The sequence below is a fragment of the Meriones unguiculatus genome, chromosome 18 (assembly GCF_030254825.1).
Source record: "Meriones unguiculatus strain TT.TT164.6M chromosome 18, Bangor_MerUng_6.1, whole genome shotgun sequence".
NCBI classification, from domain to species: domain Eukaryota; kingdom Metazoa; phylum Chordata; class Mammalia; order Rodentia; family Muridae; genus Meriones; species Meriones unguiculatus.
The window spans coordinates 43,660,433-43,686,042 of record NC_083365.1 but is presented as its reverse complement, the minus strand read 5'-3'; the positions used below and the strand labels follow the sequence as shown (position 1 = coordinate 43,686,042).

At 36.7% G+C, this 25,610-nt stretch overlaps 1 protein-coding gene across 7 annotated transcripts in view; it reads left to right on the top strand.

Moving 5' to 3' along the window:
- Lrrc4c (leucine rich repeat containing 4C) overlaps nt 1–25,610 on the top strand; it is a 1,367,614-nt gene that overhangs the window by 1,016,963 nt on the left and 325,041 nt on the right. For 6 of the 7 annotated variants that reach the window (XR_009587505.1, XM_060372132.1, XM_060372126.1 and 3 more), the window contains one exon: nt 10,375–10,471. The exons of the other annotated variant lie outside the window; for it this stretch is intronic. The gene's annotated coding sequence lies outside the window, so the exon portion shown is untranslated. The remainder of the gene's footprint in view (nt 1–10,374; nt 10,472–25,610) is intronic. 7 annotated transcript variants of the gene reach the window in all.

Here is a 25,610-nt window from a genome sequence, read left to right as displayed (position 1 = left end):
ACTGAGTCATACTCCATCTGTAAATGTACTACAGTCTTTATCCATTTTTCAGTTGTGGGACATCAAGTTTGTTTCCAGCTTCTGGCCATTATGAGAAAAAAAGGGAAATGACTGAATTTTTACCATCACTTGAGATTTAAGTTTTGAGGTGATTAAACTTTCCCTATTCAGTCTAAGCCTTCCTTCCCTCAAGAGAGAAAACTCCCTTCTTGAGTTATCTTCAGAAAAACAGTGTCGCAAAGACCTTCAGATTTTGCATCTTAGTATACACTTTGATGACACTTTTGGAAATGAATGCAATAATGGCATTCTGACTTCTGTGTTTACGAAGTACAACCCTAAATTTTCTTGAAATACCTATTTAGAGAGATTCATTTGTGATACATTTCTTTTCCAATAGTTCTTGTGTATTGGAAAAAAAAACAGGCACAAAATAAAATATGAAAATAAAATATGAGATGCCTCAAATTAAACCTCTTGGAAAGTTTCTCCACCAATAAACAATTGCAGGTGAATTCTCCAAAAGAATCTCATGGTTAGTCAAATAGAATTCACTTGCAATATTTAAAATATAGCATTAAAGCTGGCGTGATAGTGCATACCTTTAAGCCAAGACTTAGCAAGCAGAGGCAGGCAAGTCCCTGTGAGTTCAAGGCCAGCCTTTTCTACAAAGTGAGTCCAGGATAGGCAGGGTTGTTACATAGAGAAACCCAGTATCAAAACAAAACAACAACAAAAAAGTAGCATTCAAACCATGCAGATGTGGTTGATATCATCCTGTGCCTCTCCCTAGAGAGCTGATGTTACATAGAACAGGCTAGGTGGGTTTGCTTTCAAGAGCTTATCTGTTTTGTTTTGTTTTTTAATGTTCTTTTTGTTTTATTATTGCAAATGGTGCAAAAATTTCCAATGTTTACATTTTTTGCACCAGTTACTTTTGTTTCTAAATTAACTATACAAAAAATTGTTAGAAAAGAGGTAAAATACAGTTTATTTAATGTGGTCTGAAAAAAGTTAACTGTTAACTGGATGGCAGCACACTCTTAATTACATGTTTTCTGGTATAAAAGACAGGTAGTAGTAGGTCAAAGCTATTTTTATTGACTTAACATACAAAAAATGTGGAAATATAACTCTTGATTAATTTTAAGCTACTTTACATGCCTAGCTATGTTTGGAAATCTTTGTTAGTCCATGATCTATGTAAGCATTCATTTTTAAAGAGATAGTGAAATGAAGTTCAAGTTTCTCAGCTTCAGTTTCTATGAATGCCACTTAAGTTTCAGGGATCTATGTAAAGGTTAAATAAGGTGATTTAACCTCTCTGTGATGCACTTGCTTTCCTAAGATTTAAGACCATAATTTAATTATGATGGTATAATAATCTGATGATAAAATGGAAGTCAATTTTATCTAATGATTTGCTGATAAATGTCTTACAAAAATATTTGAATACATCTTATAATAAATTTTATGGTTAGAAAGAAATGAAGAGTATCATATCAAACAGTATATACCTATCTGTGTATATGCTAAAACAATAATTAAATATTATTCATGGCATATCAAGTAGATTTCATTAAAGATAAATTGTTTTTGTTAAATATTATTAGTTTTTGCCAAATTCATATTAAGTTTTGCCACACATTGCAAAGAAGAAACTATGTCTTTGTAGTAATCATTGAAAAAAATGTCTGATTACTTGTTTAATTAAAAAAATACTTTTTTCTTGATTTGATATACCCTTTATAGTGTGATATTTTCTTCAGCCTGCTTAAAAAATTCACATAAATTAATATGTTGACCCCGAGATTAGCATTTAGCAACACTCATAACACAATAGATTACAAGTCACCAAGGTGATGTTATTACGTGTAGAGTTTAGTAGTCAGAGCAACTATACAATATTTTTTCCCAAATACCTCCAGAAAAAAAAAAAAAAAACTGGTAATGCCAAAAATACTCAAATAATTAGGAGATGTAAGTCTTACTACATATTATTTTACTTATATAACTAATTCAAATTTTATAAATTTGTCTTTAATCATGATTAAAACTGACTCATATAATGCTCATATAATTTCATCCCTTGCAAAATATCCATTACACTAAGAATTGTCACTGAGTGATTCTTGAGTTTTGGTGGACAGAATAGCTTGATGTTCCATTAATGTTCGTTAAATTGTTATTGTTTTTCATTTTGTTAGTTTGGTTCTCATTTGCTGAAGTGTTGTTTAGTTATCATTTTTAAATAATAGAAAAGGATAAGCTATTTGTAGTAAACCTTGGAATCTGAACAAGATTCTACTCTTTAACTTCTTACTTTAAGGAAAATGATTCTGAAATGATGACTGGATAATACTCCAATGGAAAGGTGTCCCACATCTTCTAACAAGATATTAACAGTGAACCTGAGAGCTACAGAAAATAAATGATTCTTTTTTTCCTATTTCAATTCAAAGCTTACAGAAACTTCCCTTTGCTATTCAAAACCCTGAAATAGTAAATCACTAAAGGTCATTTTGGTATGTCAATCACTTCTCAGCAATGCACCTTTGCTCATAGACGCCGGCTGCCTGTCCAGTCCATCAGGTAGTGACAGGACACAGCTTGTGACCTTCGTGCCCTTGATGCACTCCATTTCTCCTGTGATGTTTATGAGGATGTACTTATAATAACTTTCTTTACTTCTCATTTCTTTCCCAGTGAATGTCATTCTTATCTTCAACCCTAACTCCATGAACTAAACTATGTGCTTAGGCTGAATATCCAATTGAAATCAAATTAGCTGAGCTGAGCAGGAGTCACCTTGCTAGTGGCTGGGGAGGGTGTCCTCTCCACAGCCAGGGCCTCACCGAAGCACTGTGCTTGCTTTGGTGTGGCTCGGTTTAACCTCCACAGGAGGATGACTTTGCGGTTTCTCCACAGCATTTTGCTTTTTATGTTGTCGTTTAATGGTGTGACATTCTATGACAATTATCATTATTTTGGGTCCAATTTTCCCTCTGAAGCAGCTTTGACACAGATCAATGCATCTCGGTGTCGTTTTTTATGGAGCTACAGCATCAGAATCTGACAGCTGGAAATCTTAATTGGTCCAGTGACAGAAAATATAATGACTGCTCACAGTGACTTATTTTATCTGACCTTGTGTCTAATTCAAAGGTAAATTTTAATCTCACTGTCTGAAATGGGAACGTTGTGGGGCGATAAGTGGGGCAGATGGACCAGCAAAAGGCCCTTCATTTGGAAGAGAATTACTACTGGGTGTAGGGCTGTTATTAAATTAGGGCTTAAGTGCTGGCTTTGAATGATGGACACCAGGGGTCCCCGTGCCTATTTGAACTACCACCCTTTCTGCTGTGGCTGTCATTACAAATGGCAGCAGGAACAGGATGCAGCATGGGATGCTTCAGACAAGTGAGTGGCTGGAGGCATTATCACAAAGGCCACCAGACAGCTGTCAGACAGACTGGCATTTGATCATTACTTTCTTGGTCCAGAGCCCAGTGACACCGACCCAGAGGCAAAATATTTCCTATAACCCTCTTCCCCAAATTACCCCCATTTTCCTATTCCTATAAAGAAAACTATTTCTAGAATAAGAACATTAGGTTTGCCCAACTGGTCCCACTTATTAATCTAAGAGTTCAGATGTATTATTTGTAGCTTTAAATCTCTAACGGAGTTTTTAGGGGGCAATGACGTACCATGAGTAGAGGGCGGCATTGTAAGTTGATCAACACCATGAACTCATTTACAAGTTAACTGGGAACATCATTTTCAGTTTGTCTAATTAACTGGATATCCTAAGAACTAAATGGCAGAGCATGTGTTTATATGCTTGGATAGCTTCATAATGATTAGAAAGATGATGATAACAATGACAATAGCATAAGGGTGGCAAATTAATTGTTGTATTCTATACAATATTATGAATGTATACTTAGTACCCAAAGAGTTACCAAAGACATTATTAGCAAATGATATAGTTAGAAGCACTGACATTAACTTTTAGATCAATATTGGAAAAGCAATGTCAGAGCTTAGAATTTTGGTTCCAACACTCTTGAAATAATAAGTCAAATTATCTTTATAAAACAACAATTTCAAAATAAATGTGATATTTATATATAATGGAACACTATTCACTCTGTGCGAAGAACAACTTATCATTTATAAAGTACATGGTTTAAGGAGTATTTTCTTAATGAAATAAACCAATGAGAAGGCAAGTACAATATGCTGTCACCAATATGTTGTACCCTGAGCAATGGTACTCACAGAGTCAAAGAGTGGAGTGGCATGAATTTGTGGGAAGGAGGAGGTGTTGTCCAATGAATAGAGTGTTTAGTCCTGACCCAAAAGAAAAAAATATATTTCCCAGGATGGTGTATATAACTAATAAATATGTATTATGCATCCCACTATTACTAAGCAAATTGCTGATATGCTCATCATAAAACTATTAAGTACTTGAGCTGCTAGGTATGTTGATTAGCTTCCTTGAATTACATTATATTAACAAGTATCACATCTTGGCCTGAAGAAGTGGCTCAGTGCCTACCAGTGCTGACTGCATCAGCACAGAGGCCTGAGTTTCGACCTTACCACCTCTGTAACCTGTAAATATATACATATACAATATTCAACACATAAGAAACATAAAGACAAAGCACCGGCAACATCATATGGTTGAAATAATTAAAATCTGGCATGAGAATCATTTAGCGTAGTGCTCAATAATATTTCAACATATCCATGCTGTTTTCAAATCAATAACTCCGAAACATTTGATCACGTTTCTCTTTCAGAAGTTCAGGCAATGGATACTTGATCCCAACATAAGAACCTTTAAGGGTAGAAGGTAATCTGTTCACACAATCCTGAAAAGGACTAAGGCTGGACTCTTGGGTTGCTATATGGTAGTAGAAGTTCATATGGGAGCAAGGAACTTCTTGTGCTAAGAAAAAAGAAAAGCCTTGTTCCTTTTCAGTGTCTGCTTCACACACACACACACACACACACACACACACACACACACACACACACTCACACACACACACACACCACATACCACTCATTGCTTTTGTATGAAGCAGTTTTGTTTCCTCCTGTGTTTTAATGTAATCAGAGCCCTCTCCAGGGAGCTGTTGCCGTGGCGTTTGGACACTCTAGACACACAAATCATGGTCTCTCTAAGGAAGACACAGAAAAGCTACCGTAAAGTTATTAGACAAAGTAGGCACTCAGAGAATTCCTTGACCTCCAGAAATTGGCTAGTAGAAGCAAGAAGGAACACATTACATACTTTTTTTGGTGGTGTCCCCTGGGCCAATAAGTTAGAAGTCTGTGATTATTTTTTCATGGCCACCAGTCTGTTTTCTTTAGATATTATGATTGTTTATCTACTGTAGTTATTCACCAAGTTCTTTAAATCAAAAGTAATTTTATTTTTAATATTTTTAGATGTCTCCAAGTTCTAGATTGTTTTTACTGTTTATTGATTTGCATCATTCAGATTTTTTCTGTTTTTCCTACTTAGTTAATGAATCAAATACACTTCATTGATTTATTCATCTTTTCCAGATGTGAGAATCTTTAGAAACTTACTATAGCCTTCTCCCTCATACTCTCCCAATCTCACTCATCCTCTCTCACCTCCTCCCATGCCCTTCCCAAAGTCCACTGTTGGGGGGGTCCTCCTCCCCTTCCCGCTGACCCTAGCCTATCAGGTCTCATCAGAAGTGGCTGCATTGTCTACCTCTGGGGCCTGGTAAGGCTGTTCCCATCTCAGGGGGAGGTAATCAAAGAACTAGCCACTGAGTTCACATCAGAGACAGTCTCTAAGCCAGCTTGCAGACTGAGCTGTCACTGGCTAAATCTGTACAGGGGTTCTAGGTTATTTCCATGCATGGTCCTTGTTTGGAGTAAGCAAGGGTCCTCCTCCTTGCTTAGCTTCTTTATATGTACAGATTTTTTTTGGTTCTGTTGCTCTCCTTGTGGAGCTTCTGTCCTCTCCAGGTCTTTCTATCTCTCCCTTCTTTCATAAGATTCCCTGCACTCTGCCCAAAGTTTGGTTGTGAGTCTCAGCATCTGCTTTGATACCTTGTTGGGTAGAGTATTTCAGAGGCCCTCTGTGGCAGGTTCCTGTCCTGTTCCCGGTTTTTCCCTCTTCTGATGTCTGTCCAGTTGCCTTTCTGAGTGTGTATTTTTCATCTTACCCAGGGTCCTCCTCCTTGCTTAGCTTCTTTATATGTACAGATTTTACTATGTTTATCCTATATGATATTTCTAATAGCCACTTATAAGTGAATATATGCCATGTGTGTTTTTCTGCTTCTGGGATACCTCCCTCAGGATGATCTTTTCTAGTTTCCACCATTTGCCTGCAAACTTCATGATTCCTTGTTTTTAATTGCTGAGTACATTCTTAGTCATCAGGGAAATACGATTCAAAATGACCCCGAGATTTCACCTTGCACCCATCAGAATGGCTAAGATCAAAAATTCAAGCAAGAATACATGCTGGAGAATATGTGGGGAAAGGGGAAACCTCCTTTATTGCTGGTGGGAATGTAAGCTCGTACAATCACTTTTGAAATCAATCTCTTGCTTTCTCAATTAGAAATAGTGCTTCCTAAAGATCCACCTATACCACTCCTAGGCGTATATCCAAAATATGCTCAAGTATACAACTTGGATGTTTGCTCAACTATATTTATAGCAGCCTTTTTCATAATAGCCAGAATCTGGAAACAACCCAGAGGTCCTTCAATGCAGGAATGGAATACTACTCAGTAATTAAAAACAAGGAAATCATGAAATTTGCTGTTCCTTACTCTTAAATCCTTCAATACATTCACCTTACATAAGAAATGCTAGCTACAACAATGATGAAGTCAAGAACTACTCTAGAGTTACTGTGTCCCCCTACTTTCCAAAAACACTGCCTTTTCTTTTCTTCCCCATGCAAAATCAAGCCACTCACCAGACCCCATCAGTATTGCTTTCTTGGTTTTCTTGACCACATGTGCTCCTGTGGATCAAGATTTGTTTGTAGCAGCGAAAGGAATAGACCTTTCATTATGTAGGAAGCTTTCCAGAATCTAAGTTTTTTCTTTCGTCAACAAGTCAAAGTATGGAAGGACATCAAGTGAGTCTGGGGATGGGTTGTATTGAAGGTGGAAGGCATTATTGCTTCACATAACAGAAGCCAGGCCACATCTGGATACATCAGCTATATTTCAAAGTCCAACAGAATAGCCGTCCACCCTTTATTTTATAATGAGCAGAAAACATGTAAGCCATTTTATGCCCTCAAGGTCTTCCTTTCTCAAAATAGAGATCTTAGAGTCATTTTAGCAAGAGACCTTTTAGAGCCAGTGGTACTGCTCTCAGAAAAAACATCGTCATTAGAATGACTAAATGAACAAGGTCATCTGAAGATGTTGAGACATCAGTAAGTATTCATTTTGCTTCGGGTTTCTTCTTTGCTACAAAGGAGACATCTTATGAGTTGAGCTCATTTATTGCTGAGTGATTCCTAGAATAATGAAATTTTAAGTGGTAGTAACTGGAGGCAAGGTACCTAGGAAAAGCTGGAGGGAAAAAAATGGAAGTGGAAAGTAGTGTAATTCTATTTTAATTAAAAATGTATAAAAATGAAAAAATAAAATAGCCAAGTAAAGGGAAATATTTGGATCACTATTATATTGATTGAAGAGAGCAAAGTCTATACTGTCTGCTTGTTTGTACTTTTTAGTTAAATCCATGTTAGCTTACTGTTTTTGTTTCTGTTGTTGCTGGTGATTTGAGACCCCCCTCCTTGGAGGAAGTTAGGCTCTCATTAAGTGTCCAAACACACTTTGAACTCCCTGTATGACCCTTGCCCATTTTCAAGTTCCAATCCTCTTGCATCCCCGTCTCTGGAGTACTGGAATTACAGGTGGGAAAACCTTTAATACTTTTTATAGTTCATTTGAAAATGAGCATCTACTAGTTCTAACCATATACAGAAGCTTCACCAGAATTCTGCGTAGCTCATTCAATTTCAGGTGGATGCAAAATATTTGCAAACTAAGACTCACCCAACTCACACATTCAGGTTGTACTGGCACCCTGTCATGTGGTCTTTGTGAGAAGAACACAGCGCTGCCCCAAAAGAAGGCCAACCCCAATTCCCTGCTCCTGGGCTTGCATTCTACTTCTACACACAACTAGGGCTGTGCAGATGGACTGTATAACTCTAGACAAAACGCTTCATCTCACATATGTTAGTTTAAGTGAGAAAGCCAGACAATCCCATGTTGTTTGTCTCAGACATAACCAAAAGGTTTATATCAGTAAGTCATTTGAAGATGGCCGGTGACATGATGACAATGTGACATTTACATACTTAGTGGCCTTTGCTCTTTGTTTCCAGCTATTCCAACCACCTTCATTTCAGCTCTGTCATTTTTCCACTTGTCTGGCATCTGTCCAGTCTTCTGCTTATAAGATATCTTTATGTATCTCAAACATTTCTACCTTTTCTTCTAATACATTTAGATCTTAATGTCTGTCTGGATTTTTCCTACCTCCCACATCCACCTTTATTCTCTTCTTTCTAAATTCCCAGGCTGTCTTAGATGTTTTGTTCATAAAAAACATCTTAGATACAGGCTTACTTATGAATTAAGTGCACACAAAAATTCTTGACTTTTCGTTTAAAGTATTGTTAGAGTATTGAGTTGCAAATATGGTTTTATTCACTAACACTCTTGGTTTTTACTAAATCTTGTTTAAGTAAATAAAAAATAAAATCTTATTTATTAGTACATTCAGTATTAGCAATTTGATATTTTTTATTTTTTCTTTAATTTAGAATATCTTTTTCCTATAACATATTCTGATTACATTTCACTCTCTCTATCCCTCCTATTCAGTGCTTGTTTGAACTGTGTTTGAAACTCCATAGAAATTAATATGCACTTTCATAGATAGTAGATGTGTTACAACTCCCCTTTTCTGTTTATACATGCAAATGCACTTTGTTTCTGCTAGAACAAGGGATACATCACCCAAATCTGACAGATGTTTTAATTTTCTCCTTGATTTCTTATATTCTGTCAATAATCTCCATACATTGGCTTATTGACTGATAGCGAAATACTGAAAAGAAGAATAATAGGGTTCCCCATCTTCCTTCCTTGTGTCAGTGTCATCATTTTGGTCTGGCTGGCATAGATACGTAACATGAAGAAAAAGAAGTACAATCACTCCTTGATTGTTTATGTCCATTTAAATACCATTATCGCCTTTCTGCAGCCAAAGGTCTGGACAGAGCAGAATGTGTTGCCTTGAGGGTTTGTCAGTTTGCCTGCTTTTCTGGTGTAACACATCTTGTACATTTTTTCTTTTCTTAACTTTTATTAATTACACTTTATTCATTTTGTATCCCCCCATAACCCCCTCCATCCTCCCCTCCCAATCCCACCTTCCCTCCCCCTTCTTCACACATGCCCCTCCCCAAGTCCACTGATAGGGGAGGTCACCCTCTCCTTCCTTCTGATCCTAGTCTATCAGATTTCATCAGAAGTGGCTGCATTGTCATGTTCTGTGGCCTGGTAAGGCTGCTCCCCCCTCAGGGAGAGGTGATCAAAGAGCAGGCCAATCAGTTCATGTCAGAGGCCGTCCCTCTTCCCATTACTATGGAACCCACTTGGACACTGAACTGACATCGTACATTTTTAAGTATTATTGAATAGTAGCATTCTGTAGGAGCACTGCATATCTATGCTGTATACAGATAATAGAGCAATGAATGGTGAACTCTGTCACATGATTTTTTTCTGCTCACATATATGTTTTGTTGAAGCATTGTATACCACAAGGAAAATAGAATTTCACAGAGAAAGTTATTCATAATATCCAAAGCTCAGGGTGATGAACGAAGCAAGTCCTAGTTATTTATAAGCAGAGGTCATTATGGGAGTGCAGACTCTCTTGACCACTGAAACTCACCATATCTGTTACATCTTTTCTTTTCCAATATAGGCCTAGAAACTTCTATAATTCTGTTTTTGGAAAAGTACACTTCTTCTTAATTCCCCTTCAAAATATGATTTTGATCATGTGAATAAATAGGATACATAAATGGATAAAATATATGATATTAAACTTAGCAAGATTTAGAATTACCTTGAAGATATATATCTGGGCACACTTGATTGGATTATTCTCCAGTCATATCTGTAAAGGATAGTTTTAATGTAGTTAAAGGAGATATGAATGCTTTCCTAAGTAGGTGGCCCCATCCAGCGGGGTTGGATTGTAGATTAACTCCAAGGTATAAGTCAGAAATGAACTATTCATCATTCTGCTTCTTCACAGGGGACTCAATTTGACCAGTGGCAGGAAAAGCTCTTCTTACTCTGACTTCCCTCCCATGACAGACAGGAACTACAAACTGTGGACCAAACTAACTTCTGTAAGTTTCTATTGTTAGATATTTTGTCATACCAAAAAAAAATTAAAAAATAAGAATATTAAATAGTAAATGTTGTAGAGTACTCAACGTCTGACTTCAAGAGATCATTTTAACTTAATGACAGCTGTTGAAATTTATCTAAAGAATTGTTATTTGTAAGAATTCACCCCCTTTCTCATTGACATTATACTTCATCTCCTAGAAATTCCTTGTGTTCTCATTGATGAAAACGTAGTAATAAAAAGAATCAATGAGTACAACATTCATTATGAAATAAGTTTTTCTTCCTCCCCTGAACCGTTCCCACCCTTCTCTCTCTCTCTCTCTCTCTCTCTCTTTCTCTCTCTCTCTCTCTCTCTTTTTCTCTCTCTCTGTCTCTGTCTCTCTCTCTCACCACCCTCTCTTTCTCATTCTGTCAACACACAGGTCATATGCATGAAGAAGAAATTTGCCAATTTCATTAATAATAGATTTTTTTACATCCACCATGTTCAAAAAGGAAAATGTGTTTCTGTTTTTACATGTCTTATTTTTCTACCACTAATATAGATAATTATTTAAATAAAGATTAATACAATTAATTAATATAGATTAATTATTTAAATATATAGATATTTTTTACATTCATGAGGAGTAAAGAATGAAAGCACACAAGCATTTGTGTCTCCAGGAAGTCCCCAGATAAAGTTTATTTGAAGAGATATTTAAATTTAAATCCACAGAATTTCTTTTTTTCCCTTCAGCCTAACACTCAGTTATAAATATACCTCTCACATATCTGTTAGACATTTTCTACATGTTACAATGGGCACAAAATTAACTTTTACACAGATTCTAATTTTAAAGAGGTTATATTCTTTACAAACACACACATGCTTCCTTGAAGACAAAATTGGAATTTTCAGGAGAGAAGATAGAGTACCTGTGGTGAAGAAATTCGGGGCAAGCACATAACACAGTCACACATGGCTTGGTGTCAAATCAGGGTGACAACTCTTTTACACTCTCAATAGTAGAGACTGTTGTAACCCATATTTACAACACAGCACAGTATACAAACTGCCATGCTGTTTTCTTTATTCTCTCTAACCATACTGTATGAAGAGATCATTCCCTTCTCTTTTGGCTGGGTGTCATGACCTGCACTGTACTATGGATACTATTTACAATTTTACTAGCTGTACTAGATTTCAGTTTGTAACAAAGCAATAGTCTCTCTCTCCGTCTATGTCACTTTTTCCTTCCTTTTTACACCTGTTCACTGTCTAAACTAGTTCCATGTAACTTGGTGTTGGACTGAGTTGACTTGAAGTTAAGAGCAAATGTGGATACAAGAGTTGATGGGAACTATATGTAAAGAATATTGAGTGACATGCATAGAAATTTATACACAATGAAGTCAGTGCCTAGGAATATAAAATAATAGCTTGTTTGTATTTTGCTGGGGAATAGTTTATTTAATGTATAATCTTACTATTTAAAACAACCCAACAGAGTAGTTGATAGTAGTTGATATCATGATATTAACCTCTTGTCAGGGTAAGAAGATAATTTAGGAAAGGCAAGTCCATTTAGGAGGATGAATTTGTAGGCTTGTGACAGGATTCATAACAGTTGCTTTTTACTACTAAGAATTGTACTTCAGTATAGTTACATTGTTAGAAAACTGAAGAAAATTCAGAAGGGGAAGCCTAAGACTAGTGCCACAATTTGAGAGTAAGTGGAGCAGGAAAGACATAAAAAAAAAAAAAAAGAGAGAGTTTGGTTTTCTATTAGTTAAGAAAGACCTGGAGGGGAGAGGAACCTCACAAGGAGAGCAACAGAACCAAACACCTGGGCCCAGGGGTCTTTGTAGAGACTGATTCTCCAACAAAGGACTATGAATGGAGATTACCTAGAACCTCTACACAGAAGTAGCCCATGGCAGCTCAGTCTCCAAGTGGGTGTCCTAGTATGGGGATCAGGCATTTTCTCAGACATGAAGTCAGTGGCAGGCTCTTTGATCACCTTTCCCTGGGACGTGCAACCTTGTCAGGCCAAAGAGGAAGTGTGTGTACCCAGCTCTGATTAGACCTGATAGACTATGGTCAGATAGAAGGGGAGGAGGATCTCACCTATCTGTGGACTAGGGAGAGGCATAGGGAAAGAAGAGGGAGGGTTGGTGGGGCTGGGAAAAGAGGAGGGCAGGAGGGTGTGCTACAGCTAGAATACAGAGTGAATACATTTTAATAAATACTAAATAAAAATTTAAAAAGGAATTGATAAATCGTAGCACATGGAAATGAGAAAGCACTGAGCCCATATGACTGAGTGGTGAGTCATGTTCAGTAGGGAGGGTGGCAATCCTATGATCAATACTGTAATTATTTATTATTTATACATTGCAGAATTCTGACTATTGTATCCTGTTGTTTTCTACTCCTTAAAGAAAAAGAATTATTTAAAAAAATGTTTCATTTGTATTCTAGTGTTGCAGAGATTATTCAAATAAAGTGACTTATTAAAAAAATAACAATAGGTAAATTCATTTTGTATGGTTTACAAAATAATTAAGAAATTTTCTAAATCATCTATCAAAAATGAAACAGGTAACATAGCATGATTAAGTTTTGGGTTTTACTTTACCAATGGATTGCCACAACAAATATCCTAAAACTCAGTAATTTTTTTTTTTTTTACATATTTGTGATCTTGAAAATGCTATTCAGTTTGGAAAATCTGTCTCCTCACCTGTAAAATTGGAAAGTTATTGTGACTAAACTCATAGTAGCCTTGGGAAGATTAACTGTAGCATGTGAAATATTTTATATGATTTTATCCCACAAGACGCCTCCCAAACTCTAGCTACCATTGTTCCACTATTACTGGCAGTTTTAATTTTACTGACTCTTCTAATAATCTTTGCCTCACTGGAGAGATAATCATATGACTAATGAGTGCTCATTGTAAGGTGATGTATACACTGTGTTTTACAGCCACAGTCAGGGAGAACCTAAATTATTCATTTAGAAAACTTACAGTGGCTTAAAAATGCTTTATCTTGTGGTTTCATTTAGAGGAGTTATTGGAACTAATTTGTACGCTTCTTAAATATTCGGTATTCATAGACCTCACACTCTATTTGGCACTACGGGTTCGAAGCAGAAATTGTAATGAAAGAGAAAGTAGTAGCTGGGGAGATGGTTCAGAAGGTAACGTGAGAGAATTTTCAGGACATAGGTACTACCGCTAGATCCCACAGAGTGCAAGGAGATAAATGAATTTTGAAAATTTTCCTTTGACTCGTGCAGGTGTGGAATGAGTGCACCTGCATGTGCAAACACACTCCACAAACACACAGACACACACACACAGACACACAGACACACACACTAAATTAATGTTAAGAAAACATAAAACAGCTGTATTGAAGTAGAGCTATACATGGAGCAGTGTATCTTTAGCAGGTTACGATATTTGAGGCCATGGAAATGAGATGCTGTTGTAGAAAACACAAATGTAATTTTTTTTAATGGCAATCATTTTTTGAATATTAGTTAAAGTTTATTAACTCTGTATCCCAGTTGTATCCCGCTCCCTCATTCCCTCCCAATCCCATTCTCCCTCCCTCATCTCCTCCATGACCCTTTCCAAGTCCACTGATAAGGGAGAACCTCCTCCCCTTACGTCTGATACTTGCTTATCAGGTATCTTCAGGCTAGGGTGCAAGGTCCGCTTCTGTGGCCTAGCAGGGTTGCTCCTCCCTTGGTGGGGGGAGGAGGGAGGTCAAAGAGCCTGCCATTGAGTTCATGTCAGAAATATTCCCTGTTCCCCTTACTAGGGTACCCCTTGGATACTAGCTACCATGGGCTACATCCAAGCAGGGGTTCTAGGTTATATCCATGAATGGACCTTGTTTTGAGAAACAGACTCATAAAAGACCCCTTTGTCCAAATATATATTTTTTGATGTGTTTAATTCCATCTAAAAATCTGGAAACAATTTTACTACATTAAAACATCACTGTGCAATTAAAAAAAAAAAAGCTCTAAAATCACAGCCTGTGAACGCAAGTCCACAAAACATAAACATCAGTGACTTTTGTGAGTTCCTCCAGTAAGAATATTTACTTCACATTTTATTATGTCTTAATTTGCAAGATGCTCAACAATAAAAGTTTGTGAAAGTGCGTAGTAAAATAATATAAACTTAAGTCAATATGATAATTTACCTTTCCCCTCATACAAAATGCAGATCCTGACTTATTTTTATTATAGCAGGAAAACACAGACTTAAATGTTGCTTGTAATTGTAACTTGTGAATCACAGGCCACAAATAATAAAGTAAGGGAAAGCCTTGCATGAATCAGGTGCATTCATATGCTTTCACTGCAGCACTTTCAAAGAGACGTAGAGGTGATATTTTCTCATGTGTATAATAAGAATCCACTGTGAAATGTGGTTGCCAAGAAATCTAATTAGACTTGGGCTAAATTAACAATAAAATTATCTCTAAAGCCAAAGAGATGACACTTCTCCTTGATCTAAAATGGAAAGGCAGCACCTATATTGCTGAATTTATCTCAAAATTGGGAACAGTAGGTTTCCACTTTCAAGACTTTCCTACCATCCCCATGAAAGATCCACCACAGTAACAGGATCATCTATTCCTCTGATCATTCATGTAAGCAGAAATAAACCACCATTTTCAGTTATTTAATTGTCAAACATTCCCATTGGTTTTTCATAGCATTGAGTGTGCCTTTATCTTCACATTGTTATTTTAATGAAATATTATTTTCCTTCTCCTCTTTGGTACCTCAACATCTGAGAAGTCTTATCCAACGATTTAATCCTGCCCATAACAATGTTCTAAGGTTATTTCTCCTTCCCCTTCCTCTTTCTTTTTTTTTTTTTTTTTAGATTTATTTGTTTGTTTTATGTATATTAGTGCTCAATTTGCATGAAGAACTGCATGCCAGAAGAGGACATCAGATCTCAGTATAAATGGTTGTGAGCCACCATGTGGTTGCTGGGAATTGAACTCAGGACCTCTAGAAGAGGAGACAGCGCTTGTAACTGCTTACCCATCTCTCCAGTCCCCTTGAGTTTTTCAATACATTGGCTCTGTTTAGTGTTGATATTCATGCATGGTGTCAGAGAATTCCCCTTAATTATTCCAAAGACATTTACTCATATGCTAGGTAGTTTCTTGGCACCAATGTCAAAGCCCAGTTGATAAATTTATTTCTAGGCCCCATTTTTTTTTCTGCCTTACACATCAAGATTTCAGTTTTTATCCCAGTATTGTGTTATTTCTTTTGAGGTAGATTTGTAGCATACTTTTTTATTTTTATTTTTTATAATAATTACAGTTTATTAATTTTGTAACCCAGCTGTAGCCCCTCCTTCATTCCCTCACAATCCCACCCTTCTTCCCTCATCTCCTCCCATTCTCTTCTCCAAGTCCACTGATAGAGGAGGTCCTTCTCTCCTTCCATCTGGCCCTAGCTTATCAGGTCTCATCAGGACTGGCTGCATTGTCCTCCTCTGTGTCCTGGTCAGGCTGTTCCCCTCTCAGGGGAAAGTGATCAAAGAACTAGCCACTGAATTCCTGTCAGAGATAGTCCCAGTTCCCCTTACTAGGGTACCCACTTGGATACTGAGCTGTAATGGGCTACATTTGAGCAGGAGTTCTAGGTTATCTAGGTTATATCCATTAAATGGCCTTGGTTGGAGTATCAGTCTCAGAAAAGACCCCTGTACCCAGAGTTTTTGATTCTGTTGCTCTCCTTGTGGAGCTCCTGTCCTCTCCAGGTCTTACTATCTCTCTCTTCTTTAATAAGATTCCCTGCCCTCTTCCCAAAGCTTGGTTATGAGTCTCAGCATCTGCTTTGATACACTACTGGGTGGACTTTTTCAGCGACCCTTTGTGTTAGGCTCCCACAACATTTTCTGTTTTCTCCTTCATCCAGTGTCCACCCTGTTTATCTTTCTGTGTGAGGATTGATCATCTTACCTAAGGGCCTTCTTCTTGCATAGCTTCTTTAGGTGTAGCATACTTTAAAGTCAAGTATTAGAATACTTCTGTCTTTGTTCTTCTTGTAAAATATTATTATGACTATTCAAGTCCTTTCTAATTCAACAAAATTTTGGAATTATTTTGCTGTATTTCTGTGAAAAATATTACTATAGTGTTGAGATGGATTACATCGAATGTATAGATATCCTTGAGTGATATGAACACTTTAAAATATTGCTTCTTCCATTCCCAAATTACAAGATACATTTATATATTTTTTCTATGAATATTTTCTAATTCACTGAAGTGCTTAGATTTGAATGTAATTTTATTTTATTTTTAATTTATTACACTTTTTATATATTAGTCACTTTGTATCCGAGATATAGCTCCCTCCCTTGTCTCCTCCCAATCCTGCCATTCCTTCCTTCCTCTTCTTCTCTTATACCCTTTCCCAAGGCCACTGATATGGGAGGTCCTCCTTCCTTTCCATCTGACCCTAGCCTATCAGGTCTCATCAGGACTGTCTACATTGTCTTCCTCTGTGGCTGCTCTCCTCTCAGCGGTTGTGATCAAAGAACCAGACACTGGGTTCATGTCAGAGACAGCCCCTGGTCCTCTTACTAGGGCACCCACTTGGAGACTTGAGCTCCCATAGGCTACATCTGTGCAGGGATTCTAGTTTATCTCCATGCATGATCCTTGGTTGGAGTATCAGCCTCAGAAAAGATTCCTGGGCCCAGATTTTTTTGGTTCTGTTGCTCTCCTTGTAGAGCTCCTGCCCCCTCCAGATCTTGCTACCTCTCCCTTCTTTCATAAGATTCCCTGCACTCTGCCCAAAGTTTGGCTATGGGTCTCAGCATCTGCTTCAATACCCTGCTGTGTTCAATCTTTCAGAGGCCCTCTGTGGTAGGCTCCTGTCCTCACCCTGTTTTCTCCCTCTTCAGATTTCTATCCAGTTTGCCTTTCTAAATGGGGACTGAACATTTTACCGAGGTCCTCCTTTTTGCTTAGCTTCTTTAGGTGTACAGATTTTAGTATGATTATCCTATATTGTATATGTAATATCCACTCACAATATGTGTAATATCCACTTATAAGTGAGTATATACCATGTGAGTCTTTCTGCTTCTGGGAACACTCCCTCAGGATGATCTTTTCTAGTTCCCACCATTTGCCTGCAAATATCATGATTTCCTTTTTTTTAATTGCTGAGTATTATTCCATTGTACAAATGTACCACAATTTCTGTTTCCATTTCTCAGTTCAGGGACATCTGGGTTGTTTCCAGGTTTTGGCTATTACACATAGAACTTCTGTGAACATGGATGAACAAATGTCCTTGTTGTGTACTTGAACATATTTTGGATATATGCCAAGGAGTGGTGTAGCTGGATTTCGAGGTAGCACTATTCTTATTTGTCTGAGAAAGCACCAGATTGATTTCCAAAGTGGTTGTATATGTTTACATTCCCATCAGCAATGGAGGAGGGTTCGCCTTTCTCCACAACCTCTCCAGCATGTGTTGTCATTTGACTTTTTTATTTTAGCCATTTTGATGGGTGATTTTAGCCACATTTGTAAGGTGAAATCTCAGGGTTTGACTATCTAAACATAAATGATTTTGTTCCAAGTGTATTTCATTGTACCTAGTTAGCTAAGAGGTTCTCCACAACCTCTCCAGAGTCATGTGCCCTTAAATGACATAAAATACCATTTTAAATTTTGTTTCCTATTATTTAAAAACAAATGAGTTCTTCTTTTTCTTTCAACACAAACTGCTTATTTAACTACTTTCTAACATCTAGTCTTTGCTTTATTCTGCATTTATAAATATTAGTTGTTAGTAAAATTAATTAATAACTACCATTTAAAACATAGCATGTACAGTTTTGTTACAGGTATGTCCTGCTTTTTAAGTTTTAATTGAGATTGTTTGTTATCAACTTTATATTTTGACTAAAATATCTAAGAGATGAAGCTGGATAATCTATGAATAACTTGTCACTGAAAGTATTAAGCTTCCAGATTCTGGAGGTATGTAAATGTCAATTATATTCTGAATAATATTTTTGAAATGAAACACTAGGTATTAAATAAAGTAATAAAAAATTGCTATAATATTTTAGGTATACGTTTTGCTTTGTATTCTAATATTTAAAAATCTCTTTAACTGAATGGTGGATATAAACTCAACACAATGTTTCTGATATTAGATCAGATATCTATCACAAAAATAGATTATTCTACCGAATACCATCAGTTCACTGAAGATCTTAGGAGAAACCTAATATCTGATTGACATGTTTCTTCATGCATTGGTGGTTTATTCATGATTGGGCTTAAAAAAATAATTGATGCTATAAAAAATAGATTGACATGATTCTATCAATATGCTAATAATGAATGATATACTATCTATATCAGCACATGATCAGTTGATACCAATATTTAGACTGTAATTTTTATAAATACTCTCCAATGTTTTTCTTCCCTTTGTTATGGCTCTTTAACCTTCTCAGCTGACTTACAGCTATAGAATATATGCTGCAATTATTTAAATTTGCATTCCTTTCTTTAACTTATTGTCTCAATAACTAATGGATTCTTTATATAGACTGAATTTGAATTTGTATGTTGGGTTGGTTAAAATTGCCCAACCATATTTCAAGGGTAAATGCCAAGGTATGTCAAACTATTAATTCTGAGTTGTTGTATGAATGATGTCGGTAGTTGAAGCTACATCAGGAGATTAAATTATTTTCTGTTGTCTCATCGCCCAGCTTTCCCTATGTTTAATGCATTTGTGACAGTTGTCCTCGTTCCAGGAAAAGATGAGGAAAACTCATCAGAATGAGTGACTGACTGGTCCTCGTTAAACTGATGACTTCCAGGGAGACTTCCTTAAGACCCATGCACTGAAACATTGTAATCCTGAAGAATGAATACAACAATAAGAAATCCATAGCTGAATACACAAACTTCCATCAATCTAAACAAGCTAACTATTTCAAGGACAAAGGGATACAAACTGAAATTACCTTTTTCCTCTGACAGACAATATGTCTAGGCTACTGTGCCTGAAGGGCGACATTCTCCAGTAGATGCTGCACTTTCTCAAATCTGTATGGACTTACACATTGACTACTCAGTTGTGTAAGCTAAAAGACATTTTAGGTTTCTTTTTTTAATATATAATAATCCCTCCATAGTTTAAAACTTTAACTGCAAAGAAACCATAATACTTAAACTTTGATGAAAACTTAGGTGGGAGATAATACATAATAACTTTGTGAAGAAGTCCAGGGGAATATATGTAGCCCATATCCATGACATGCCATTACCGTGTATAATTTGTTTTTGAAGAGGGAGGAAGAGAGTATTAAATTTTGGTTCTCTGGGAAAAGAAGTTCAGAACTGGCCTTATAGGATTTCACATTTCCTCACTAATAACCTATGCACATAACTGTCGTAACTAGTGTATATTTTATCTCAGTTGTAAATTCATCGAAATAACAAAAAAACTTTGTACTTAATACACATTTTAGATGAAAATATTTTGCTTTATGTTTCATGACTATAAAATTAACGTTCACCCTAGTGACCATAAAAAACATTGAAATCAGCAAAAGGAAATTATATTCATATATCCATTTATTAAATTCTAATATTAAACTGTATTTGAGGAATTCAATACTGAATGTCAGTGACATATTTTTAATTCATAGAATTAATTATTTACTTTGTAATTTATTTTTTAAATCAAATGTTTATTTTTTTTAATATTAGTTAGAGTTTAAAAACTTTGTATCCCAGCTGTATCCCTCTCCCTCCTTCCCTCCCAATCCCAACCTCCCTCCCTCTTCTTTTCCCTACCTCTTTACAAGTCTCCTGATAGGGGAGGACCTCCTCCCCTTTCTTCTGAACTTGCTTATCAGGTATCTTCAGGCTAGGCTGCAAAGTCCATTTCTGTGGCCTGGCAGGGTTGCTCCTCCCTTGGTGGGGGGAGGGAGGGAGGTCAAAGAGCCTGCCATTGAGTTCATGTCAGAAATATTCCCTGTTCCCCTTACTAGGGTACCCATTTGTTTACTGAGCTACCATGGGCTACATCCAAGCAGGGGTTCGAGGATATATCCATACATGGTCCTTGGTTAGAAATACAGTCTCACAAAAGACCCCTGTGTCCAGATATATTTGGTCCTTGTGGTCTCTCCTATCCTCTCCAGGTCATACTAACTCCTCCTTCTTTTATATGATTTCCTGCATTCTGCCAGAGGATTGGTTATGAGTCTCAGTATCTGCTTTGATACACTGCTAGGTAGAGACTTTCAGAGGCCCTCAGTAGTAGGCTGCTGTCCTGTTACTTGTTTTCCCATACTTCCAATGTCCATCCCATTTGTCTTTCTAAATGAGGGTTGATCATCTTACCCAGGGCCCTCTTTCTTGTTTTTCTTCTTTAAGTGTACAGATTTTAATGTTTATCCTATCTTATAGGTCTAGTACTCACTTATAAGTGAGTATATACCATGTGTATCTTTTTTCTTCTGGGATACCTCACTCAGAATAATCTTTTCTAGATACCACCATTTGGCTGCAAATTTCATGATTTCTTTGTTTTTAATTGCTGAGTAGTATTCCATCGTGTAAAAGTACCACAATTTTTATATTCATTCCTCTGTTGATGGACATCTGGGTTGTTTCCAACTTCTGGCTATTACGGATAAAACTGCTACAAACATGATTGAACAAATGTCCTTGTGTACTTGCGCATCCTTTGGATATATGACTAAGAGTGGTATAGTTGGATCTTGAGGAAGCACTATTCCTAATTGTCTGAGAAAGCGCCAGATTGATTTAGAGAGTGTTGTACAAGTTTTCTTTCCCACCAGCAATGGAGGAGGGTTTCCCTTTCTCCACAACCTCTCCAGCATGTTTTGTCACTTGAGTTTTGGATCTTAGCCATTCTGATGGGTGTAAGGTGAAATCTCAGGGTTGTTTTGATTTTAATCACTTTCATGGCTAAGGACGTTGAGTTTTTCTTTAAGTGTTTCTCCCTGCCATTCTATATTCCTCTATCGAGAATTCTCTGTTTAGCTCTGTACCCCATTTTAAATTGGATTGCTTGATTTATTGCTTTTTAACTTCTTTAGTTCTTTATATATTCTGGATATCAGCCTTCATTCAGATATAGGGTTGATGAAGATCCTTTCCCAGTCTGTAGGCTGTTTTGTTCTGACGACAGTATCTTGTGCTTTTCAGAAGCTTTTCAGTTTCATGAGGTCCCATTTATTGATTGTTGCTCTTAGAGCCTGTGCTGTTGGTGTTCTGTTCAGGAAGTTGACTCCTGTGCCAAAGAGTTCTAGGCTCTTCCTCACTTTTTCTTCTCACCGAGTTAGTGTATCTGTTTTTATGTTGAGGTCTTTGACCTACTTGGACTTTAGTTTTGTCTAGGGTGATAAATATGGATCCATTTTCATTTTTCTGCAAGTAGACATCCAATTAGACCAGCAACATTTGTTGAAGATGCTGTCTTTCTTCCATTGAATGTTTTTGGCTTCTTTGTCAAAAATCAAGTATCCATAGGTGTGGGGGGTTACTTCTGAGTCTTCTATTCGGTTCCATTGATCCTCCTTTCAGTTTCTATGCCAGTACCATGGGGTTTTTATTACTATTGGGGCATAGTACAGCTTGAGATCAGGGATGGGGATACCTCCAGATGATCCATTGTATAGGATCTCTTTGATAATTCTGTTTTTTTTTTTTGTTTTGTTTTGTTTTGTTTTTGTTTATGTTTTTTTCTCCATATGAAGCTGAGACTTTCTCTTTCAAGGTCTGTAAAGAATTGTGTTGGTATTTTGATGGGAATTGCACTGAATCTGTAGATTGCTTTTGGCAGGATGTTCATTTTCACTATGTTAATCCTACCAATCCATGAGCATGGAAGATCTTTCCATCTTCTGATATCTCCTTCAATTTCTTTCTTCAGAGACTTGAAGGTTTTTTGTTGTTGTTGTTGTTGTTTTTTGTTTTTGTTTTTGTTTTTGTTTTTCAAACAAGTCTTTCACTTGCTTGGTTAGAGTCACCCCAAGGTACTTTATGTTATTAGTGGCTTTTGTGAAGGGTCGTGTTTCCCCGATTTCTTTCTTGGGTCTTTTTGACTTTGGTATACAGGAGGGCTTCTGATTTTTTTTTTTTTGAGTTGATTTTGTATCCAGCCAGTTTGCTGAAGGTGCTTATCAGCTAAAGGAGTTCTTTGGTCGAATTTTTTGGGTCACTTAGGTTTACTATCATATCATATGCGAATAGTGACACTTTGACCTCTTCCTTTCCGATTTATATCCCCTTGATCTCCTTTAGTTGTCTTATTGCTTTAGCTAAGACTTCAAGTACTATGTTGAAGAGATATGGAGAGAGTGGGCAGCCTTGCCTTGTCCCTGATTTCAGTGGGATTGATTTAAGTTTCCCTCCATTGAGTTTGATGATGGATATTCGTTTGCTGTATATTGCCTTTACTATGTTTAGGTATGTGCCTTGTATCCTTGATCTCTCCAAGTATTATTTACTTTAAGAGCAAAGTATTGTAAAAATAACATATCTTATGCTTTGATTAAATTAGTCAGACATTACAGCTACTCTTCAGGGGAACCTTTTTCAAAGTGTGGTGGACAGCAGGAAAAGAATTACAGGAACAGTGTTATCTCAGATTTCTCCTAAAATTGAGGAACATATAGTAAGACGATGATGGTGAAGGGAAAGCAGGGGCCAGGAAAACAGCTCAGGTGTACAGTCTAGGTAGTAAAGAGACGTTTCTGAAAACTTTTCACAGGATGCCTGAAAAACATAACACTTTTATAATTAGAGTGTTAAAAGCATGATTACCCATAGAAAAACAATGAATACTAGTTAGCTTTGACCAGTGTAATATAAAGAGTACCCTTATAAATAGTATTTAATAAAGGAGGGAAGTCTGAGCAGCGGGGTATGTCAGCACAGGGGTATAGTCCTAGCATTGAAAAGCTGTGTATAAAGGATCCACACATTCCAGGTTAACTTGGGATACATGCGAAGCCTTTCTCTGGACAGCAGCAGCAGCAAAAACAACAATAACAACAATACACACAAATGAATGAATGAATGAATAAACAAATAAATAAATAAATGTTGATTTTTTTTCTCTCCTGTTTAAGGAAACACAAAGTGGTGAGTGGCCCACTGCAGGAAAAAGTACTGTCTTAAGAGATCGTATAGTGGCCAAGCTCCTTCCTCTTTGTGGGTCAGACTTTGCCTAGAGTATGTTATGTACATGATCATCTGATCCAAGTTAAATCACAATCATGAAAATGGAGGAAATAGACAGCACAGCCTTATTTTGACAGTCAAAGAAGTAATTGTGGGCATTTTAAATCACTTAGTACTAAGGCCAGTTCTGTCTCAGTGGGTGGTCAAGTGCCTCTACACAATGTGCAAGAGATCATGAAATAAAATAAAATAAGAAAATGTCTAACTGTGAGGTGCAGCATGAGTTTTATAGAAGCATAGTGAAATGCCTTGCAGCATTTAAAACTAAAGTAACAGAGTTATAGAATATGATTGTAGAACATACCATCCTTTTTATTTTGGCTTTCTGACCCACTTGGCTTAATCAGAGCAACCTTCATAGATTTAGTTGGAAATGACCATTGGAGTTTGAATAACTAAATAGTGGCTACATTACTGAAGACAATGACTTCCTCTCCCTCATTATTCCTCAGTAGCTTCTCTATACATAGCTACACACCAGAAGTCCCTTCCAACCAGAACCTGATAGATTTTAGGTTTTCTCCATCTTTGAGGGCCCTATTTGTGCAATTGCATGTACTTTATGAGTGCTAGGGTCATACATAACCATAAGACAGTGTTCTAAAGTCCATAGTCCATTTCCTCATCATCCAGTAAAGTGGACACCTAGACCATCGTCTTCCATGTTCAGGAACACAATAGAAGAAGAGGGACAAATAAAAACAATTCATTTGATCCCCCTACAACTCTTATTTTATGAACAGAAATTGAACTCTGTGACTAGAACGCATGTATAAACTCCAACCTCGAAGTTTCCCAGTAAATTCTGAAATTTAGAACCTGAAATTTAAAATTTTAAATTTAAAATCTGAAATTTCACTTGGAAAATTGCTAAAAAATGAAATACGTTTTAAAATAAAAAATTAAAATCTAAACTAAAATTTTAAACAACTATATGTTCTAAATGATATAAATCACTATCTTTAAAATTAACTACAATAAATATATACCCACTATCCAGGGGGTTGTGTGGCACTGCCTTTTGCTTACATTGGCAAGCAGAGAAAAATATATTTAAAAAAAATGAAGCAGCTTCACACTGAAATCCTGAATGGTAATGTGCTTTTATTTTTGGATGTGTATTTTAACCTCTTTCTGTTCAGTGTTGCTTTCTCAAATAATTGGCCTAAGTTTCAAAAGAGTATTGAAACTCTACCAGCTATTGTTTCATTCTGATTCACTCACTAACCTATTTTTCTACATTTATAAGCTCATCTCCTTCTTGTCTGAAGTCCACATAGGTGTAGCTACTTATTTCTCCACATTCAGGCTGCCAAGATAACAAAAAAAAATCCCAAAGGGAAATATATGTACAAACACACATGCAACGAAAACTAAAAATCATCTCTGTGTTAAATTATCATACTGTGAACAAGCACACAGCACCCTCATATACTAAGTAATAGCACAAACCCTTTTCATGTCATTATTTTCCAACCTTGCTATCACGCATTTTCAGACAGTATGCTATAGAGAGCAAAGCACATGTGTCACTTCCCTCCGTTAGAAGAAACACACTGTCCATCTTGCTTTAGATTTGATGTGTTACCAATTTGTGAGTTTCATTTCAATTCCATTACTTGGCAAGCAGAATGAATTGACAAAGAAAGCAATCAACACATGATGCACCCACTGGACGCTCTAATCCAGAGTGGTGGCTGCTTCTGTCAAAACAATCAATTACCAACAGTACTCACTCAAGGTGAGTGATAGCCTGGATAAATCACATGGCTCCATGGACCACATCCTGCATGTCCATTAGTGATTTCATAGTTGACATAGAGCGATAGACTTTTTTGT